Consider the following 22,747-nt stretch of genomic DNA (forward strand, 5'->3'; position numbering starts at 1 on the left):
ACAATAAATTTAATATTTTCGTAACTTTTAAGGATATCTTTTACCAATTTAGCTTCTAAAATAATTGATATTTTTCCAACGTATCTGTTATTAACCAATAACTAAAGTCTCATAATTCTCCTACGAAGATCTCCCAAAAACTTAGAGATGGATAACAAAAAGCATATAGTTCATTGTCAACTATTGAAATATTGAGATATTGAAAGGCTGTACATTGACCCCAAGTCCAATGTCCACTACAAGCCTTGCTTCTCTACAGTCATATGTGGAAGAATTAAAATGATCCAAATAAGAAAAATAAATTCTAGGTTTCGACTATTCTGCCATATTTAAGCCTTTTGTTGTAACAAACAGTATGCTGCATGCTTACTTGTTCTCTTGGTTCTTAAGTGTTGATGACATTTTTTAAATCCTCAACCGACAGAGACTTGGATATTCTGTGCTGATAGCAGCATGAGTTCAACCCGCCATGCTTAAATGGCTGCTTCTTCTTTGATCAATTCTTCATTAATGATGACTTCTCCCTAACAGTTGTCCTCATTAGATTGCAATGCTCTTCATTCCTCCCTTATTACAGAGTGATGAAGTTTTCATCTCCTGGGAGATGGAAAGCGATTGCGTCTGATTTCCTTGTCTACAACAGCACTCACTTGGATGACTCTATCATAATCTGAGATTGACAATGCTTCTCAGCAGCCAAACCAGGAATAATATTAATAATGCAAAAAAAACCCCACATGTTTTTGAATGTACACCATCTAACTATATTTCTTTTACTTGGTTTATAATGGTTTAGAATGGCTGATTTAAATATAAATGACCCAGGCTGAACTTGAGTTTATGTAAATCATGTTCTATTAAATCCTATTCAGAGATCTTTTCCCCCATCAATATCAACTAGTTTTCATCTTCCCCATAAGCTGTGAAATTCTTCCTGTTGCTCTTTTACTGGAATACAAAAGTGCTCACTGTGAATGATATAATTTTATATGGGCAACTTGGGAGGGGCGGGAGTGATAAAAACACACCACCACGATTGTATTAATTTAATATATGGCTAAAGAATTCCTTCAGAAATAGACATAGTTGTTCAGAAAATTACACCGCTGAAATTATGTGGAGAATGGAGAATTTCTATGTGCTTGGTTGTTAAGAGAAGAAGATATATTCACATTTTCTCTGTAAGGACAGAAAGAGAATTGGGAAAAGAAGGGGACAACACACTAGCTATTTGGTACTCACACTGCCATAGGTAATTTTATGACCCCTAGTCCTGGATGGAAATGGATAAGGATGAAAATATAAATAAAAGTATGTTTTGACTTGAGTGTTTTCTTCCTCAAGATGAATTTTTAATACAATGTGGAAATATCAATGTGTATTTTAGTATATATACTAAGTGATAATCATGTAAGATTATTCACATTTTTTTTTCTTTACAAGGCTGATGTATTGTATTATGGAAAAAGGAGCAATATGAAAGTGTACTGAGTAGTGTCTGTGATTCTGACCATCACACCCACAGCAGACTCTGAGAGAGCACTGGACAAGGGTAGACACTTGTATCACTCTAAACATGATTGTCAGAGGACCTATGCTTAGAATTACTTCCAACGTGTGTATAAATTTGGCCTTTTACCACAGAAGTGACTAGAAAGAGTAATAATACATAAATTTGATAATAAAAGAGTAACAATTCTCTTTCAGTACATAAAAAAATAGTATAATTTAAAAGTGGACACAATCCACATTTCCATTACTACTAGAAGACATTTCTGAGGCCCTGTTTAGTATCCCAGCCACTTCCATGTCCCTTCAATGTTATTTTTTAGTTTTCTATGTCATATATATATATATATATATATATATATATATACATATATATATCATGTATCCTTCTTAAGACTATAAATTTGAAATTAGGATAATCTCACTTAGAAAACATTTCTAATTTGTCTTTGTTAGTATCAAATTTACAAACTAAATATTGGGGGATCTTTTTATTTCTCTAATAGAACCTGTCTGTAGTCATTAGGCTGAACTAGGATTCTGTGGAATACACTTTGAAAATGATGGATTGGATGCTTCCCCAAGGTACATTCAAGAGCTAATATTAAATGATTTCATCATTTCCTTGAAATATGGCCCCTTCCTGAGCTTTACGTTGGATATTCTGTGGCAGCTTATTAAACAGCAGATGCTCAGGTGTCCTGCTGTCATCCCAGGAGCAGGTTTATTTTGTAGCAAGTGACAATTCCAGATGGTGAGCTGGATGCAGACTAGCATGCTGTTGATGAAATGGCTAAGGGTGTAGTGTAAGGCATCCATACACAGTACACAACTCCTTCACATTAGACATTAACTCTAGGTCTTGAACCCTCAAATACTTTAATTTATATGAGGGATCAGAGTTTTGTCCATTATGTTCATACTGGTCATAGTATATCTATTATTCTACTCCAGGAAATATCTACATTAAACTATCAGCTACGTAGCTGTCTTCTTAAAAGAATCTATTCTACTTCACAACTTAAAAATGACTACTTGCAATATACAAGTGGGCTTATGACCTTGAGTTTAAATTTCCCAAAATCTTATCCATAACTATACTTAAATGCTCTAGATTCAGTTAAACAAGCCATACTTTTGTATTTTTCTATTTATTCTTTCAAGGTCATAAAAAGTATTATTTATTCTATAAATACATGATACAGCTCAAATTACTCTCTAAAGGTTTTATGCATTGCAGCCATGGCCTTGGTGGGGACAGAGTGACTTGGTTTCTGCCCTGGCACAGGGCCCCAGAGTGAGCCTCCATGAGTGTCGATGGCTGCTCCTGGTGTAAGGCTTGTTTGTATAATAAAGGACATACTTTCTGGAGCACATCTGTGGAGGACTCTTCCCTTCTGAGGAAAGTCCTCCCTGTTAGTGTTAATGACTCCCTGATAATCAGGAACAGCTCCAGGAGTCCAGGAGTTGAGGGTGTGACTGTGTCTCAGCAAAATGGTAAACATTTCTACCTCAGGACGTCCCTTAAGGCTGTAGGAAAGAGTTCTAAATACATAAGTTTAAAAATATATAATTTTTCAACCATACAAAAATAAGGATGCAACTAAACTGTGAGCCAACTTGTTAGAAAATTAAGGAAAAAGCTAGAGAGCTTTAGGGAGTGGTGATCACAGAAGATCACCCCCAGCTAAGTTGATTTTTCTTTGGTTTTGTTTCTGCTCACAAAGACATAGATTCCTGAGTTCAGGAACAGCCCAAGACAGAGCAAGGTTAAGCACGGGCATGGTGCAAATGGTAATTTCAAGGAAGGGTCCCACCCAACAAGTTTATCTTCTGTGCTTAACAAAGGCAGACATTTTCTCTGAACTCCTTTACAAAGGAATGAAAAACATGTATTCTTGCTGTCTTCTAAGAATCAAAGGGCTGGGGTGAAAGCATGCTGATTCATAAGATAATCAAACCGAAACCTGGAGTACAGAACTGTGTTGCTATGTAAAATAAAAGACTGGATCTGTTTTCTGCAGGAGATGAGCTATCCAGAGTTTTTTGGTTTTTTTTTTTTTTTTTGATAAAGAGAATTTCTTCTTGGAGAACTGACACAAAACAAGCATGACATGGACGAAAAGGTATCTTAGAATAGCACCCGAACAGAATGTACACAGAGAGATCTCCCAGAGAGAAGGCAGAGCATAGAGAGAAGCAGACTGGAAAAGCTGTATCAAGTAGAACACAGATTGTCAGCTTGGATCCAGGATTTGATTTCAAGTCGTTCTTCTCTCTGCTCCCAGATACCCCTTTTCTCAGAACTCCTTTCCAAGTCAAGTGTGGTCTTTGACAGTTTTTATAGAAATAGAAGAATAATTATATGCAAAGGAAAATAGAAAATATGAAAATCTCCAAAGAACATGTTTAGTAAAAATATGAAAGCAAAAGCATACAAAAACTTCCTTAAAATCTGTACCAATCTGTGTACCTTTATGCCATTATGCCCTGGCATAAAGTTTTACCTTTATACTTGTCTCACAAGAGTGTAATTCTATAGCTGTCTCTCCACAGAATATACTTCTCAATCATTTGTATATGAAATACCCACTCTGGCAGTTTTCATTCGCTACAACTTAAATTTATCATTTCAATATATATATATATATATATATATATATATATATATATATACACAAAAGTGAAATGATGAACTAAAAGGATATTTAATATCTGTCATAGTTATTCCTGTGATTTAGATATGAAGTGTCTGACAAGCCTTCTCTGTTGAAGAAATCCTCTACAAGTTGGTGGTTATGAAACAGTAATTGGATCACAAGGGGGCACTGATCGCTGGATAATACAATAGTTTAATACAGTCCTTGGAGATAGGAGAGATCTAGGTGAAGGAAGCAGGTGACTGAATGATGTGCCTTTGAAAGGAGCATGTTTTCTCTGAGCCCTATTCTTGGTTTACTGAATACCATAAAATAAAGAGCTTCCTTCTGCCACATCCTTTCAAGACTATTGGATCTGAATCCAATGAGAATCGGCTGTGAACTACAACAAAGAATATAGGTTCATGGGTTTTTGTTGTTGTTGTTGCTGTTGTTGTTGTTTTCCTTTCAGTTTATTTCCTTCTGGTATTTTATCACAGTCACAAAACACTAACCCTCTTATTTAAAATGGAAAAAGAAAAAGTACCATTTATCATACCATAGTTACAGTGGATCAGGTTTCCCACATTGATCTAATTATGTCTTCTCTTTTTTCAGACCTAATTTAATGAAATAGAACTTTTGGCAGGTACTGAAAACTCTGTCAAGACGCTGACAGTGGTTGAAAATTCTTATTTGGTTCTTCACCACAGATCTGTCTACAGGCACTGCAGTTGGCAATTATTCATCCAGGAGAGAACAAGAAGCTTAACCTAGACTTTAAAGGGATATCTCAACACTTGCCACATCCTATGGATTTGGACAGTTACCAAGATTCACTGACAGCTAGGAAGACAGAACTATAGAGATATATGAGGAATTCAAGGCAATAGTTTATAGAGAGAGACTTACCAAAGTCTTTCCTTCCTTGAAAAATGTTAAGTAGTTATAATTTTGATTGCTTGTAAGATTTTAAATATTTATTTGAGAAATGACCACATAATGTTTGACCTGAACATTACACGTGGAATGTGTTCACACTAGTACAGATGCCAGATCAAGCGTCAGGTCCCCTTGAACTAGACTTATTGATGTTGCGAGCCTCTGTGTAAGTAATGGGAATATAACCCAGATCCTGACAAGAACAATGACTCTTAAGTACTCGCCCCAAAGTGCATATCATTATTTTCATGCATATTGTTTTTTCAAGAGCAGAAAATCTGCATAGTATACTGTGCATTCTGGTCAGAAATCTAAGGAAATAATACTGAAGGAAGCATAAAAATATCAGTTTTACTGAGATAATATATTGCATATAATGTTAATAGAGAACTAGATTCCCATAATTCTATGTTGAGAAGAGTGAACTAACCCTTTATCCAGGGACAAAATCTTAAATCCAAATACAAACATTTATGCATATAAAGATTATAGTGGAACATACCACTATGATTACTGAAAACTGCTTGATAAAGGTGACTTTTCATACTTGTGGGACATATATGCTAATTTTAATATTCTGAAGTAAAACAAATCAAAATTTAACCCTGTTAAATGTTTTAAAAATATGCGAATTTTACCAACAATAGTAACATAGATATAGAAATATTAAGATTTGTATTAATAGAAGCATTACTTATTTAATGTACTAGATAAGAAAACATTTTCCTTCTCAACAAAGAACACTGAAATATTAAGTTATTTTAAAAATCCCTCAAATGCATAAAAAGTTAACATGAGCATTCAATAAGAATTATTGATTCCTGTGTTCTCTCTTTTACATATTTGTTCTATTATGGTTTAAGATTTTTACCTGAGTTCATAACTGGTTACATTTAAATGCTCTCAGGCATAGCTATTCAACTGCAAGTGTAGTGTTGATTTGTTAATTATTATGTTTTCAGAAATAAAATCTATACTATCAAATAATTTACCAGATATTTATTGGAAGTGTGTAGAAAGTATTCGTTGCTTTACAAAGTCATTCCCCAAAATCAATAGAGCTTCCCACACCCCAGATTAACATTCACCCTTTTTCAAATTATCCTAATTACCATCTCATATCTAAACACTGGAAGAATAGCCTCATTCAGATCAATATTTCATGAGATACATTTAATGACGGCTATCCATATCACACAGCTTTTGTTTGTGAGGCTGACACAGAAAATTAGCTCCTATTTTCACTTGCACATGAACCAGATGGCAATAAGAATCAGATATAAAAATAATAAACTTAAGCCAGGGAATTAGAGATTGCTTGAAACAACATGCCATCTCAAAGATATAAAAACACTGTTGGTTAAATCCATTTTCTTTTGCTCCTTGCATGAGCTGTCTAATGCATTTATTTCCATCCACCTTTATTGGAGAATCTGTCCATTAAATTAAACCACGGAAATGCAGGGCAGATGAGTCTTCGTTCAGGGAACTAATAAGCCCACTAAGTCACGAACGGTGAACCAGGAGAGATGTAGTTTTTCACCTTTCTTACACACCTGGGAGGCATTAAACAATTTTTGCTCGGAAGGGGCCTTTTTTCCTTGTCCACTGGAAATACTTTGCTTCCACAGACTCTAAATAATGAGGCACTTTAAGGTAACTATGTGTAGAGGGACTTGTGTAACAGAAGTACATCTCAGGATATATGCCATTAGAAAGCCAAGCTTATTACTTTGATGTGCCAAATGATGCCACAACTCAAAATTCCCCAAACTCTATTTTTTTTTTGGCATGCGACTAGTGAAGGAAGTGACACATAGTCGCTTCTCTGTTTCCACAGCCAGTCCCAGGTGAAGCAGAAATCTGCCTCCTTTAAAAAAATCCTTTGAGACACATACATGATCAAAAATTTATAGAAAGATTGTAAATATGTCCTTTTTACATTAGCTGCTGGCGTTAACAGCAGATTAAATATAGCTATAAAAAGTTTTCTACCACTGGATAGAAAGAGCATAAGATAGTGAACTGGTGAGTGTAGACTAATAAGAAACGAAAACTTAACACCACATTAACTTCATATTGCAGAATATTTATGAAAGGAAAATGATTCCACTAAGTGTGCACATAATATAACTTATATTTCTAAAAGTAATATATAAAAAGGGGAGAAAATATGTAAGTCTTTTACAAGTTCAAAATTATTTGTAAACTATTTAAAGGGACGTTTTCCTAAACTTGTCAATTACTTTAAATAAAACTCAAATTGCATTTCCAAAGGCCTAAACAATGTGTAACTGTGTATGTAAGTTCAAAAATTAAACAAATTGAATATGAACCACTCTGATTTGGATTACCAGAAGTAATTTTTAAGGCAACCTCCTTTTTGGTATATTATTTGAAGTGATAATTTTGCATAAGTACATGAAATCTAACATTGTTTCAAAGTGAAGTTTTGAGGAGGTAGTGTGAACTATGTGCTGATACTCAACAACGACTTGTATTTATTTGACTTGCATTTATTTACTTTTAGTGAAAGAGGATTCCTTTCCTGAAATATTTTCTGAATGTGGTTTTGCCTCTCTTGCTCCTCCCACTCCCTCATGTCACGTTCCATCCGGATCCACACCCTTTCTGTCTCCCATTAGGAAACAGAGATATCTATGGAACAGTAAGAATGAAATGAAATAAAACCAGAACAAGCAGATCAGAATAAGACAAAACAAGCAAGAAAAAGAGCCAAAGGGAATACATGGATACATATAGATCTAGAAATTCCATAAAGTACAGAACGAGAAGCCATGATATATATGAAAAGGACATGTAAACAGGAACATAAAAATTCTCTGACTTACCTCCAAGACAGAAAGCACTGCCAATGATGTCTTTGAGTTTATGTTGTGTTGACTATCTGTGGCTGAACGTAATGCCTACCCTTGAAAGCAGTTTGTTTCCCTACTGAGCCTCCCTTGGAACAAAAAAATCATCCAACCAAACTTCCAATCAACCAATCAACCTACCAAAAGTCGAAACAACAACACTTATTTATTTCTGAAGGGTTATAGTTCATATGTGCACCAGCCCTGTTTTCTAGAAGGCTATGATTTTTGGTTTCTTCCATCCTATCTGGCTTTTGTACTATTAATGGCTCCTTTTCTACAGTGCCCTTAGCCCTAAAGGGAGAGATTTGATGGAGACATTAGGGCTGAGAGTTCCAAGGATTCTCTTCCTCTGTATCATATCTGTCTGTGGGTCTCTATTATTTTCCTCCTTCTACTGCAGGAAAACCTTTGCTAATGATGGCTGAACAAGGTACTGATATATGATTATAGCAGAATATCACCAGAAGTCATTTTATTAGTATATTTTTGTTTGTTTGTTTGATTGATATTGATTTTTTTTAGGCAGAAATCTGTGGTTGTGGCCACCCAAGCATCAGCATATATATATAGTTTCATGCCATGGAATAGGCCTTAAATCCAATCAGATGTTGGTTGATTATTTCTACAAGTTTCATTTATTATTGCACCAGTGTATCTTGCAGGCAAATCATGAATCAAAGGGTTTCTAGCTGGGTTGATTTTTACTTTTTCCCTTTGGTTACATAGAAAGTGCCTTACAGTGCCGTGAACAATAACTAGTCTATTGAGAGAAAGCCCTGGGTAGGAAACACGTTGACTTCTCCATGTTCAGTGAATTGTGTAGCTGTAGAACCTTGTCATCATTTTTTGGAGAGCCAGCAACTGCCTTTACAATAGCCTAGTTGTTTGAGGTTCCCACAGAATGCCTTTAGCCAAGAGCTCTTAGATGCAACCGGTCCCTGTCCTGGAAGCTTCATTTGGTGAAAACATATGTCGAGTTGGGCACTGTATCCCCCATTATTTGCTGATTTCATTAGCATTGCCTTTATATGTGTGTGTGTGTGTGTGTGTGTGCGTATATATATATATATGTATATATATATACATATATATATTTATATGTGTGTGTGTGTGTGCGTGTGTGTGTGTGTGTGTGTGTGTGTGTGTATCAGAACTATTGAATGTGCTAGGCCTCCATATGACCCATCAAATGGCTTTAGTTTTAGTTTTAGCTGTCTCTTTCTGTATTTCCTCCCTCATTTCCCTTGTCCTCCCTTTCCCTGTTTTACTTCTAATTCCAGGAATGTGTCCCACCCTTCTTCATTCCATAACTATCTCTTCTAGCTCCCCTTCCTGGAGCTCCATGTCTTCCCCAAGTCCATTACTTTCTACATAGCCTCCATGATTGTACTCATGGTAACTTGCCTATCAGCTAATTGTTGACAGAGATAAAGGCCAATAAGACACCAAGCAAATACTGCTGTATTATGAATAATTCATATTTTTAATTTTGTATTGTTGTAATTGACTTCTAAATATATATAGGAATAATGCTTTCAGTAAATCTCATATAGTTATTAGTATCTTAATTTTAGAGAAAAAGAAAAAACAATTCAACATATATTTTACAGTTCGAAATCTAAAATTGTCAGAAACTAAATAGTTCATTTAAAAAGTATGCCCATGTATATTAGCATAAATAAATAAATAAATATTAAATTCAATGTTTCTTAAGAGTCTAAGAGGTTGGTAAAAATAAAAACTTGGTAGTTACTCACTTTTATGTGATTCAATATACAGTTTAAATACTGGAAAATATTAAAGTATCATTATGGCAACTAAAATTATAGAAATTTGAACATCATCACAGGTGTATTAATAACTGCAAAATCTTACATAATGATCCATTGTCATTCTAAATTGTTAGAAGTATTGCTTAAATTTTAACTAATAGCTGAGGTGGGTACAGAAATCCCATGGGAAGAACACTGCTAAAATAGGAAGGTAGAGCTACCTGAATGTTTTCTATAGGCAATAAGAAAGCTGCAGAGTACCAAGAAAGATGACTTTAATGTGGACACTTAATGACTGGTTAGTAATCCATTTTCTTACTCACCCATTCCACCTACAAGTCATATTTGGGAGGAGAATATATATATATATATATATATATATATATATATATATATATATATATATATATATCTCCCATGAGTAGTTTCCTCCATTCCTTGAGTTAAACCCACCCCATAAGACAATGCACACTAATTCTTCAAACAAAGTTGAATTCTTCTTTTAGTAACAAGCTATTTTGTATTCTTCAATGTATGCTGTTCTATCTAGAAAAAATGTTTTGTTTTCAATTTTGAGAATTGAAATCCAATGTGGGAGAGAGCTGGACCCTCAGAAGTGAGGACAATCCTGAGACCTCAAGGGAGATAACTACTTCTGATCACATTACCAACCCAAGAGGAACCAGCCTAGTGCCCTCTGTGCCCTCTGGGTACAGGGCCCTAGGAGCAGCCAGGGGCAGGACCTTTCCAGTTTCTGCCTGCACAGAGAGCTCAAAGCCAGTCACCAGAAGCACCTTTACACCTGAGAGCAGAGGTAATACCAACTTTTCTGCTCCAAGTGACCTGCCTGGTGGCCTCAGGACACACAAAGGCAGAGGTCGTCTGGAACAGGATATTTCCGGTTTCTGGCTGTGCCTGGAGCTGGACCAGTCCCACAGCTTCCTGCACCCAAATCCCATGGGGAAGAGAGCTGGACCCTCAGAGGTACAAACAATCCTGAGACCTCAGGGGAGACCACCACTTCTGCTCATATTCCTGGCCCAATAGGAACCTGCCTAATAGTAACTCATGACTTATTTTCCCTTGGCAATTATAATTATGCTATATAAGTAACTTAGGTTTGTTTTTTTTTTAATTTTTTTGATCAGATATCACCACTATCACGATCACCATCTTCATCATCAAGATTATCATTAAAGTAAGCATTCTAGAGGAATTTTAACCTAGCAACAAGGCAACCAAAGGACAATATTCAAAGCCCTTTACATTTGTGTGATTCAGCTGTAATGACACGCTTTTCATAAGTTAAAGTTAGTTTGTCAAAGGAAGGACCCATGTTTGAAAGTGACAGATAATGAGAGGCAGACAAAACAAGGAATCAGAGAAAGATTTGAGAGACTGAATCAGAGATAGAACAGTCCCAACTCTCACTAGAACAGACAATAAAGGTCAGTGACTTACAAGAGTAGCAGTGTAGCAAGAAGCGGGCAGATTTTATCTGGACACTTTTACAGAGACAGGCGACAGAGAGAACAAGCGAAACACAGAGGAAGACAGAATGAGGCAGAGACTCTAAATGAGCCAGAATATTATAAAAAAAATTGCCAGCATTAGTCTGAGGCCAAGCAGAGCAATTCAGTGAAAAGCCAAAAGAAACCAGATTGAATCAATTAGATAGGAGAGGAGTTTGAGCTGAAACAGCTGAGTTGAACCATCCAGCCAGAGTTCAGAAAGAGCTATAAAGGGTGAGCATATTGAGCAATAAGCATTTTAGATGACAGTTATATCTGGGGACTAAAAGATACTTTTATGAGCTATGCCCAATGTTTTCTTGTCCCTGGATATCTCAAACCTGCTGTACCTCCTTTTGTCCTTCACGATTTTGAACTAAATCTGTTTGTTCTTCCATGGTGTAAAAGCAACTAAATTGAAGATATCCTGAAATAGCACAGGTAGGTGGGAAGTCTTCAGTCTTAGTTGGAGTTACTGGCTCTTCATCTGTCTGTACTGTTTAATTTGGAGGTCCTAAAGATAGACTGCAAGTGAGATCCTCATCTTCCGATATTTAGCTTGAGAAGAAGTTCTTGATATTTTAATGCTTGGGGCTCAGATTATCAGTGGTTCTGTCAATATGATTGCAGCTTCTAAGCAGAGATTGCTTCTCCTAGCAGTGCTATATTTTATCCCTCAAAAAAACTGCAAAACTTATCATTTCTTGCCTAATCTCGGCTCCTTTTTCCCCCCAAGTCATTTTGCTAAAACAGCAAAGAGCAGCCAAAACACATCGTTACTCTGAAATTTTCTAAGAAATTCTAGTAAAACTGCAGACTTGCTAACTACATGGTCTACAGCTGAAGTTACTGTAAGTGACAACTAGTCTGGTTTGTCATACCCTAACATGACACTTTCCAGGCAAAGATCCGTGCTTTCTCTTGTCTCATTCTTACAGTCATACTATACATAATTAGAGATTTCTAAAGATCCCACTTTATCTGGTTTAATAAATGACTAGGCAGATTTGAAGTGAATCACAAAAGTTTCAGTATCAGTCAGCCTACTACATTGACATTTCTTTAATTACAAATATAAACATGTTTGTTTATTATATATGATTACATGGTATCACATCTACAGACACATCAAAAGAGGTCATCGGATCCTATTACAGACGGTTGTGAGCCACCATGTGGTTCCTGGGAATTGAACTCAGGACCTCTGGAAGAGCAGTCAGTGCTCTTAACTGCTGATATGTACTCGTTCATAAGTGGATATTAGCCCAAAAGCTCAGAATACCCAAGAAACAATTCACAGACCCTATGAAGCTCAAGAAGAAGAAAGACCAAAAAGTGGATGCTTTACTCCTTTTTAGAAGGGGGAACAAAATACTCAGAGGAGGAAATAAAGAGAAAAAGAGTGGAGCAGGGACAAAAGAAGATGCGATCCAGAGACTGTCCCACCATTCCATATGTAGTCACCAAACCCAGTCACTATCGCAAACACTAAGAAGTGCTTGCTGACAGTAGCCTGATATGGTTGTCTCCTTAGAGGCTCTGTCAGAGCCTTATTGATACAGATGAGGATGCTTGCAGCTAACTATCAGACTGAACGTGGCGACCTCAATTGAGGAGTTAGAGAAAGGACTAAAGGAGCTGAAGGAGTTTGCAACCCCATAGGAAGAACAACAATATCAACTAACCAGATTCCCCAGAGTTCCCAATGACTAAACCACCAACCAAAGAGTACACATGGAGGGACCCATGGCTCCAGCTGCATGTGTAGCAGAGGATGCATTGTCTGGCATCAGTGGGAGGAGAGGCCCTTGGTCCTGTGAAGGCCCATTTCCCCAGTGTAGCGGAATGCCAAAGCAGTGAGTTTGGAGTGAGTGGGTGGGAGTGGGAGCATCTTCACAGAAGCATGGGGAGAGGGAATGGAAGAGAGGGGAAAGGGGATAACATTTGAAATGTAAATATATACCATATCCAATGAAAATAAATAAATAAATTCAAAAAGAAATGCATTGGCTTGTATACCTCATACTATTTGTTATACATCTACATTTCTAATAAAACTGACAAGTAAAAAAAACAAATACAAACATATACTGTAAAGACCCAATGTTACTGGGGTTGATGAAGGCTAGCATGTGTGTGTGTGTGTGTGTGTGTTTTCTGTTTGTGTGTATATGCACACACTTGCATATGTGTGTGCATGTGTTTCCATTCTCCTACAAATATAGCTAAGGTTTACTGCTACTCTAGTTACAAAATCACCCGCAGCCTCAACCATAACCAGGGTTATTTAAGATGGTTTTATGTTCATACACACCCTTTCTTTCAACCTCTATCACACTAGTCGTTTACAACTGATCCCAAACCAAAACCAAAACAAACAAGAAATAAACAAACAAAAAACTTAAATAATCTTAGATGTACTTCATCCCACTGACTACTTTCACAGGAATATGAAAATCTATGAAGATAAAGCATTATATTTAGTTAACCTACACAAATGCATATTCATCTAATTTTGGTGGTCATACAAAGATAGAAACAACGGTTTCTCTAACCATATTTCCCTCCTGATTCAAATTCACATTAATGCAGAGAAGTTCCAGATGTAATAAATCATCCTTGACCAATTGACCACAGTATCAAATGCATAGCACACAGGAGAATAAAATTATGACGTTAATCTTTCAAGTATATCTCCACATGCTCCCTTAACATTGCGCTTTTGTATCTATATCCAGAAACCAGAAGCCAAATAGGAGGAAAAGGAATTGTTCTTATCACACGTTTACAAATCTACACTCATGTACACCTGAGAGAAATAGCCCCCCTGTCGTGCTGCTGTTTGTAACAGGGACCATTCCATTTACTTTGATATAGGCTGAAATACTTTTGTCACTGTTGACTAAATAAGGAAATATTTGATGTGCGTTTTAAGCAAGGATAATGAATGAATGTAGGTGTAGGAAAGAACACGAGGTCTATGAAGGAATGAAGAGGCTAGGAAGTCTCAGCCTGCTCCTTCCCCTTTAACACAATCAAGGACTACAAAACTACACAGAAGCTGGTACTGCTCACGGGAGGGACTATTGCTTTAAACAAGGGCTGAGACATTCCCAACATGGGAAACAAACAAAGGACAGTGATTACGTCTTGCTGGCTGGCAGATAAAGCTCTGCTCTCAACAGGCTACACCGTTTCTATCTTGCCATGTCACCTTTTCCTTGAGTAAAATGAAGGCCAGGATTTTAATACATTCTCCATTACATGAATTACCATAGTGTGTTTTGCCATTTTGACCTTTTCAGCATTCCTTCTATAATTTGATTGGGCAGCTATTATGCTCGCTTTCTGTTTACAGCGTTTAACCTGAAAGGAAGAGAGATATTGAGCCAAACAAGCAAAATACTAAAATAACACAGAGACTTAATTAGAGGTATAATGTGCTGCAAGTCAGGGGACCTAAATGCCACAAAGCCTGGAACTGTGTTGTGAATGTCTTGATTGACAGAGGCAGCAAGAGAACTGAAGGTAATAAGTAAAGTGAGGACAAATAAAACCAATTATTGACATAATTTAAAGGTCATTTACATTAAAATTCCATCTGGTATATTAGATGCCATCATAAAAAATGTTTTTGAAATGAATTCACATTTGAAAAATGTGAACTATGCCAAGCTTGCAATAGCATCACCTAGACAAATACAATTTATCAAAAGATATCCATCAGGTGGCATTCCTGACTATAAAATGCACAGTTTTGGGGGGTTACAAATTAAATATAAAAACCACAATACATGTTTCAACAGCTTCTATTCATCAGTTGTGGTTAAGGGAATGGATATGTGCTGACACAAATCCACAAAATGGAATGATTTTATTCTAAGAGCACTCAGAAACCTGAATGAAGAAGTAAAAGCGATGGACAGCAGGCATGATTGAAGATTGAACTTTTACAGTTCGTGTAATAGAAGGATGAAGGCATAATAAAGTTGTGGGGTTCTTTTCGTTTGTTTGTTTTTTGTTTTGTTTGTTGTTGTTTTTTGTTGTTTTGTTTTTTTGCTATGGAGGTGATTTCAGTTAAGTCTAGGCACTTGATAGATTGGGTACAGCATGGAAACACAGGGAAGAAAGACGATGAATACCGAAATTGTAGAAAGAGCAAAGCAGAGATTAGTCTAGAAATAAATATAATAAAGAGGACATAAAATGAATACCGACAATACTAGGATTCAACAAAATAAAAGGAAAGGGTATGAAGTGTGCTAGTGCTAACTAATTTTAATTCTGCAAGTAGAGGTAAGAGAAATGGAAAAATAAATATGACATAATATGTGAATCTCAATTTTCAAAGAATGATTTGAGATCAAATAATCTTTAAAACACCTTCAATCTATCAAAATGACATAATCATATTGCCTTCACAAATTTGAGCACTCCTGTTTGAACTTAAATTTGTTATAATCCACCAGAAGTACAACCGTTATCACTGTGAAATAATGACAAGGATCAGATGAATATGAAACTACAAAATTACATATTAAATAATGTATCAATTCCAATATATTTAAATTAGGATTATGTTTCAAATCAGTTTTCTGTGTAGTCAGTCTTATAGCAGTAGATAGGTAAATGGTTTTAGATTTCGTTGGTTTGTCACCTTTTTAAGTTGATAATTTATGACTCAGGTAAATCCATGTATACACATGATTTAAAGAGTAAATTAATCATTTCCAATAAGGCATGAGTACAAAGAACTAATATAAACTGCATTTGAATGACTGAAAACATTTTTCAGAAATTCTAAAAACTGTAAAAATCTTATTTTCACATTTAATATATTATCATTGTTGCAGAACAGGCAGCTTTCTTTCCATAAATGACAAAGCAGCAACAAAACATACTTTCTTTAAACTTCTAATTATATATACATACATATATATACATATATACATATACATACACACACATATAATATATATAAGCTCCTTTAGTTTTGAAAAACTATATAAAATCTTTCTTGTTCAGTTTTTTTTTTTTTTTTTTTGTTCATTATTCAGCTTGGATTTTCCCAAAGTCCCCATCTTCCTACCTCCCCCTCCCAAGGCCTACAATTTTCGCCATTCCCTGGAAAAATGGGCTTCATTTCTTTTTTTTTTTCTTGTGTTTTTTCCTTTTTCTTTTTCTTTTTTTTTTTTTTTCTCTTTTTTTTGGAGCTGGGGACCGAACCCAGGGCCTTTCGCTTGCTAGGCAAGCGCCTACCACTAAAAAATCTTTCAAGTGAAAAAAAAAAAAGCCAGCAAGAAAAGAACCATATCAACAGGAGTTTATTTTGTGACATAAGTCAGACGGTGTCTCCTTGAAAGGTGAGAGAAGCTATATCCAAGGATTCTCACCAACATGACTGCCTAGACAAGACCTGAACAAAGATGACAGCAAGAAACCTGCAAACGTGGGGGAGGAAAGCTCAACCGAGATAAACCACTACAGGCAATTAAGCAATGCTAAGAACAGAAGAAGCTGTTTTCCCAAGGAATGAGAACCCCCAGTTTGGTAATCTATTACCAAATGGCCAAACCTGGACACATATACAGAAAATTGAGATATTATACTATATATTATATATATGGTATATATATAATATACACCATATATATGGTATATATACATATATAGTGAAAACTATATATGTGTGTGTATGTATGTTGGTGTGTTTCTCTCTTTCTCTCCAACCCTAGTGTGTGTGCGTGTGTGTGTGTGTGTGTGTGTGTGTGTGTGTGTGTGTGAGAGAGAGAGAGAGAGAGAGAGAGAGAGAGAGAGAGAGAGAGAGAGAGAGAGAGAGAGAGAGAGAGAGAGAGAGAAAACAAGGAAATTGGAAGCCAATGTATTTGAAGTCTACAATAAAGAGTACATGGCAGGGCTTATAGTAAGGAAACGGGAATTGATGAAGTTGTATATAGTGTCAAACTATTTTTTAAAAAATAAGAAAAGAAAGAGATCAATATTTAGACTATATATCTGAGTAAGTCGATAACTTTGCTCTTTCTAGATCTCAATAAAAATACATACTTCAGTCATTATATACACAGTATGTTTAAACACCAAAATATGGAATAAGAATCTTGTGGTTCCACTCCTGGGACTAATCTTTAACCTGGAACCCAGAAATACACTCTACAAGGACTAAACCAGTAAATCAAAAAAGAACAGGATTTACATCTGTTTCAATGTTTGGGGATTTGTTTTTAATTAAAATTAGATTCTTTTTCTTAAACTACACCCTGATTAGAGTTCACCCTCCATCTACTCCTCCTAGTTGCCCCACCACCTTCTCGGTGTCACACTTCCACTCCCCTTTCATTTCCTTTTCAGAAAAGAGCAGGCCTCCAAGAAACAACAGCCAAACTAGACAAAACAAGATTCAATAAGACAAGGCCCTCAAATCAGTACTGGACAAGGCAACATAATAGGAGGAAACAAGTCCCAAGAACAGACCAATACAGAGACATTTTTCTAGTTTCATCCATTTACCTAGAAATTTCATAATTTTGTTGTTCTTTAAAGCTAGAATACTATACGACTATGTACACTTACATTTTAGGTTCACATTGGTCAGCTGAGGGATATTTAAGTTGTTTCTGTTTCCGAGGTATGTGGATAGAACAACAGTGAAAATGGCTGTACGACTAACTGTGAGAGAGGATGTCAGGCTTCGGGTACGAACCAGGAGTAGTACACCTGGATTATAGGATAGATTTCTCTTCTGTCATTTGAGATTTTTCCATACTATTTTCTAGAGTAGTAAAAACAGTTTTCAACCCCATAATGGATGAGTCTTCTTTTGTCCTATTTCCTCTCCAACATTTGATGTCTGTTAGGCAGTTCATCTTTGCTCTTCTGACTAACGTAAGCTAAAATCCCAGGGCTATTTCTCTTGCATTTTCCTAATTGTTAGCAATGGGAATCTCCATATTACCTTGGGATATCTGTGACTTTTATATCAGTAGAATCCCTATTCTTTCCTGTAATGTAGGGAGCAACACGGTAAAACAAAGATGGCCCCGACATCCGGTGCTCTCCTGTGGTAAACAACAGTACTGTGCATGCATGGGTTTGCCCCTGGCGTCAATCTGGCCGGGGTGGTACCATGCTAGTGGGGTGATTCGTGCTCCGCCAATCCCTGGAGGACAAGTAGCATAGGGTGATTCGTGCTCCGCCAATCCCTGAAGGACAAGTAGCATGACGACAGCCTGTTGTGTATATAAGGTGAGCGCCTTTGCCGCTCGAGGTCCCCGTATCAGCAATGAGGTGGTCCTGCAATAAAGGCTGTTGAGAAGAATCTGACCGTATTGCGTCTTCCTTGCTGGCCGAGGTGGGCGCGACACTGTAAGCTTCTCACTATTTTAGCAGTGTTACTGGTTATGAGGAAAAAAGGCAAAAATTTAAAAACATGAGGCACTTTCACCTACGATTTTCCTATTGGTACTAGGCACCAAATATCAACAACTAGATGTCGCATATACAGCTTATGAGAGGACAATTAATTTGAACTTCTTTTCATCATCAAATCATAGATAAGGCAGAAGTACAGATGGTAAACCCATATCTAGTTATTTTGGTGAAACTTTTCTTTTTATTCCATGGTGGGAATTGCATGATGTACCTGTTGGGTTGCAGTGAGGAACGACTAAGAGAAGCAACGGTGGGTGACGTAAGTGCAGCTGATCAGCGCCCCTAGAGCTCCCTGCAGAACTTTCACACATCTCAGTTGGATAGAGGATGGGAGTTTCTCCCACAGCAAATGTTTCCTGATTCTGTAAACTTACAAGAGCAGCCATTGCATGTTATCTGAGACTTGTAGGTTTCACTGGTTTCCTGAGTCTTGTGAGGCCTTCTTCTTTTACCAGAGAGAATGTTTCAGTTTATAGGAACTAGCCGCACAACAGTTATCACTTAACATTAAACAAATACACTTGGCCCTGCAACCATAGCTCTAGTGCTCCTAGTCCAATTTCCATGCTAATTGGATGGCTAAGGGAGGAGCATAGCTTTAGAGCTTGCTGTGCAGAAGGTTATTAGTAAATATTAATGGTTGAGAGGATAGAGCATGTGTTCTGCGATTATGAATATCTGAGTTCAAAGCCCAGAACTGACAGAAGGCTATCCATGTTAGTATTCATCTGTATACTCTGTGCTCACGTAGGAAGAAGGGAGGCAGACACAGAAGGATCATCAGAAGCTTGGACACCATTTAGCTTCGAATATAGAGTAGGAGAGATGAGGTAGAGGTAAGAACTTCCATGTAACATTATTCTCTGGACTCCATATGCTGTGGTGAACACACATACACACACGCAATTCGCATACACAGAGATAGCACACAATAAGTGCCTTTTACCATATGTCTACCCATATAACTGTTCTCTAGCCTTCTTTACCCTAGTGCTCAATTCTTCTATGACATTACTTACTAACATGCATCGGTTCACCCATAAATTAGATAACTCATTCTATCAAAAGTGGAAGGCCGCACGCGCTGCCTATACAACTGACCTCTGACAGAATTTAATTTCCTCAAAGTCTTTCACGGCAACTTAGGTATGGGGTGCATCGTACTAGTAGCCCTTTTACTGATAATGCCAACATATTGTGGCATCCCATCTGTGAGACTCAGGTGTTTCCTTCTACCCATCGGTCAAAAGTAAGCCTCCATAAGGACATAGTTGTGAGTGGAAAGATAAACATTGAATAAACAGAAGTAAGTGACGAGGGAGCCTAGCCATCTGTTCATTTAATTTATTTCTGCTTTCTGGATCTGCTTCAGCCCGCTCCTTAATGTGTCACTTGCATCAAATATTCAATTGCTAGGCCACCTGCCTAACCTTATGACTAAATTCAAAGTAACTTAGTTCATTGTAGACAGTTCTGACTGTGTATTTTCTTGGTGCTTCTTGGTAGTCAGACAGACTCAGATGCTAACATAAAGCCAATTCTTCCATGTAAACATATTTTTTTGTTAAATGTTTTACAGCGACAGAGGTAGCTGAGCAGATCTATTTAGATAGCATGATAAAAGCTTTGCACTCTACACCCATTACTGCAGTTAACTCATTAATTATTAGTTAAGCAATCTATATTTTCCATATGAAGCAAATTCTCTACCCTAGTAGGAGGAGATTTGTTTCAGAACTCTGTAGGAACATCATGTATCCACAGATACAACACAGCAAATCCAAGACCAATGCAACATAATTGAATCTCTGTAGAAAGCAAAGAAATTGTCAGAAAAAGCCAGCGGTGTAAACTGAAATTCTTAACATCATTCAAAACTAATACTGTTCATAATCTCCTGGTCACTCACTTGGAGTTATTTTGTAGTAAGGAAGCTGACCAAGAGTGCTGGTTCTTTTTAAATGTTGCATACCGGTATTCACTCATTTTGACGTCACAGTTTTCATTTCCTTATTTGCATGCATACGTATTACATACTTTGTTAGTCCACACTCTGCCATCAGCTTCCCTGATTCCTCACACTCTTACTGGTTCTGTCCACTTCAAACAATCTCCTGTGTACTCTCATGCCATATATACACAGAGTGACCCACTTTTCCCAGTTCTGCCACCCTCCAAATCAACACTGTAATGTTGGAACCTATTACTCAAACACATGGGCCTTTAGAAACATTTCACATTCAAGCCCCAACTAATCTCTACAATGAAAATGTTAATCCCTAAAGGAATTACAAGGCATTAGGAACTGGAAAGATCTCTCATGCTCACCATGCCTAGGTACAACCAGTATCATAAAAATAACCACGTTATTAAAGTTATTGACAAATACTTCAATGTCCAGAAGGCTAATGATGAGATAAATAAATGTCTGGGAATAAGTCAGAAAAGAAAGCTGGAATGTGGATGTTGGTGAATCTGTTCTATAAGCAGGGTCTGACAACATTAAACCAAAGCATAAACATAAATTTTAAGCATTGTACAGACTATATTTTCAACTCATAGGTTGTGATTTTATTATTGTAGTTACAAATTTATAAAGTACACTAGTCAGTATCATTCCCTTTGTATATGGATTGTACCCAGAAATTCTCTGCATATTCTTTCTCTATGGAATCAGAGTGACTTGGTAAAACAAAAGCCACTGGTTTTTAATGATTTCATTGTATTGTGAGTCATGAAGAGCTCTCTTGTCTCTTTAAAACTTGTAAAATTTTCAAACTTATTCTGTGGAATAATTTAATACTCTTATTTAACAAGTAAGAAATTTGTAGTGCTGAGAAACTAAGCATCCAACCCTTGCCCTTATTCTCTGATTGCAGCATTATAACAAACCACTGCCAGTGCCCATCTTACCTACTTAAGAAGTTACCATAATGACCCCAGAAAATGGAGACATCATTAAACTGTGTCTCAAATTTATAGTATGTGTTATATTTTATTTATCTTCATCGCTTATTTTAGCCTCCTAACTAGATGACTGTTTCCTATAAAAACGTGACAACTGATTGTCTTGACATGTACTGGTAGAATATGATAAAGAGGCAGGGGCAGAGGCAGGGGGATGTCGAGTTGAAGGCTAGCCTAGGTTATAAATTTCAGGGCATTTAAAAGTAGGGGAAAATAATAATAGGAATGAAAGTGATTAGATGGGGCTGGACTGGGAGGGGGGAAATGAGAGTCTAGGTAAAAGATTGGTTAACACAAAGTAAGAATTATTTAAAAGTATACAGAAACTTAAGATTGTGGTATTCTGTCTAAGCTCCACCCCCACAGCTATCTAGCAACAGCCAGGTAAGGTATGCCTGACTATAAAAGGGACTCCTTGTTCCCTCCTCTCTCTCTTCTCTTCTCTGCTCTCCTGCCCTCTTCCCCTTTGTCCCTTCTCTCCCCATTCCCCTCCCCCTTTTCCTCCACATTCCCAAGGCTGGCCTCTATTCCTCTCCTCTTCTACTCTTCTCTCATTAAACCTTTCCGCGTGGAACCATGTTGGCTTGGTGTGGTCTGTCCAGACTTGAGTCAAGATTTCTACCCCAACAAAGCTGTTATAAACTAAAATTTTATTTAAAAATAAGTAAAAATGAACTTAAAATGGAAATGCTATTCAGGGATAAGGAACAATGAGACTTTCCTAGAAGCCTCAAAATTTTAGACAAGAACTTCATACAAGTATACATTGGATAACTCTCCCTAGGAGATTTTGGGAAGGGTTTCAGGAGCCACCATAAAGAAACAGGATATCGCCATTGCTCTTGAGTGAGAGAACTAGGTGGTAAGATCCTATTCTTGACAGCATACACTTGGGTTGCAGGACACTGAGGAAGCAGAGTGGATGTGAACAGGTAACTCTTTTGCTGCTGTGTTGTCACAATGCTGGAGGGTACTGAGCAGGCAGCTGAGAGAGAGAACTCATCAACAATCTTAACTGTAGACTGAGCTTCAACCGTGACTCATAGGCAACTCACACCCAAGGGTGCAATAGTAATATA

The sequence above is a fragment of the Rattus rattus genome, chromosome 12 (assembly GCF_011064425.1).
Source record: "Rattus rattus isolate New Zealand chromosome 12, Rrattus_CSIRO_v1, whole genome shotgun sequence".
NCBI lineage: Eukaryota > Metazoa > Chordata > Mammalia > Rodentia > Muridae > Rattus > Rattus rattus.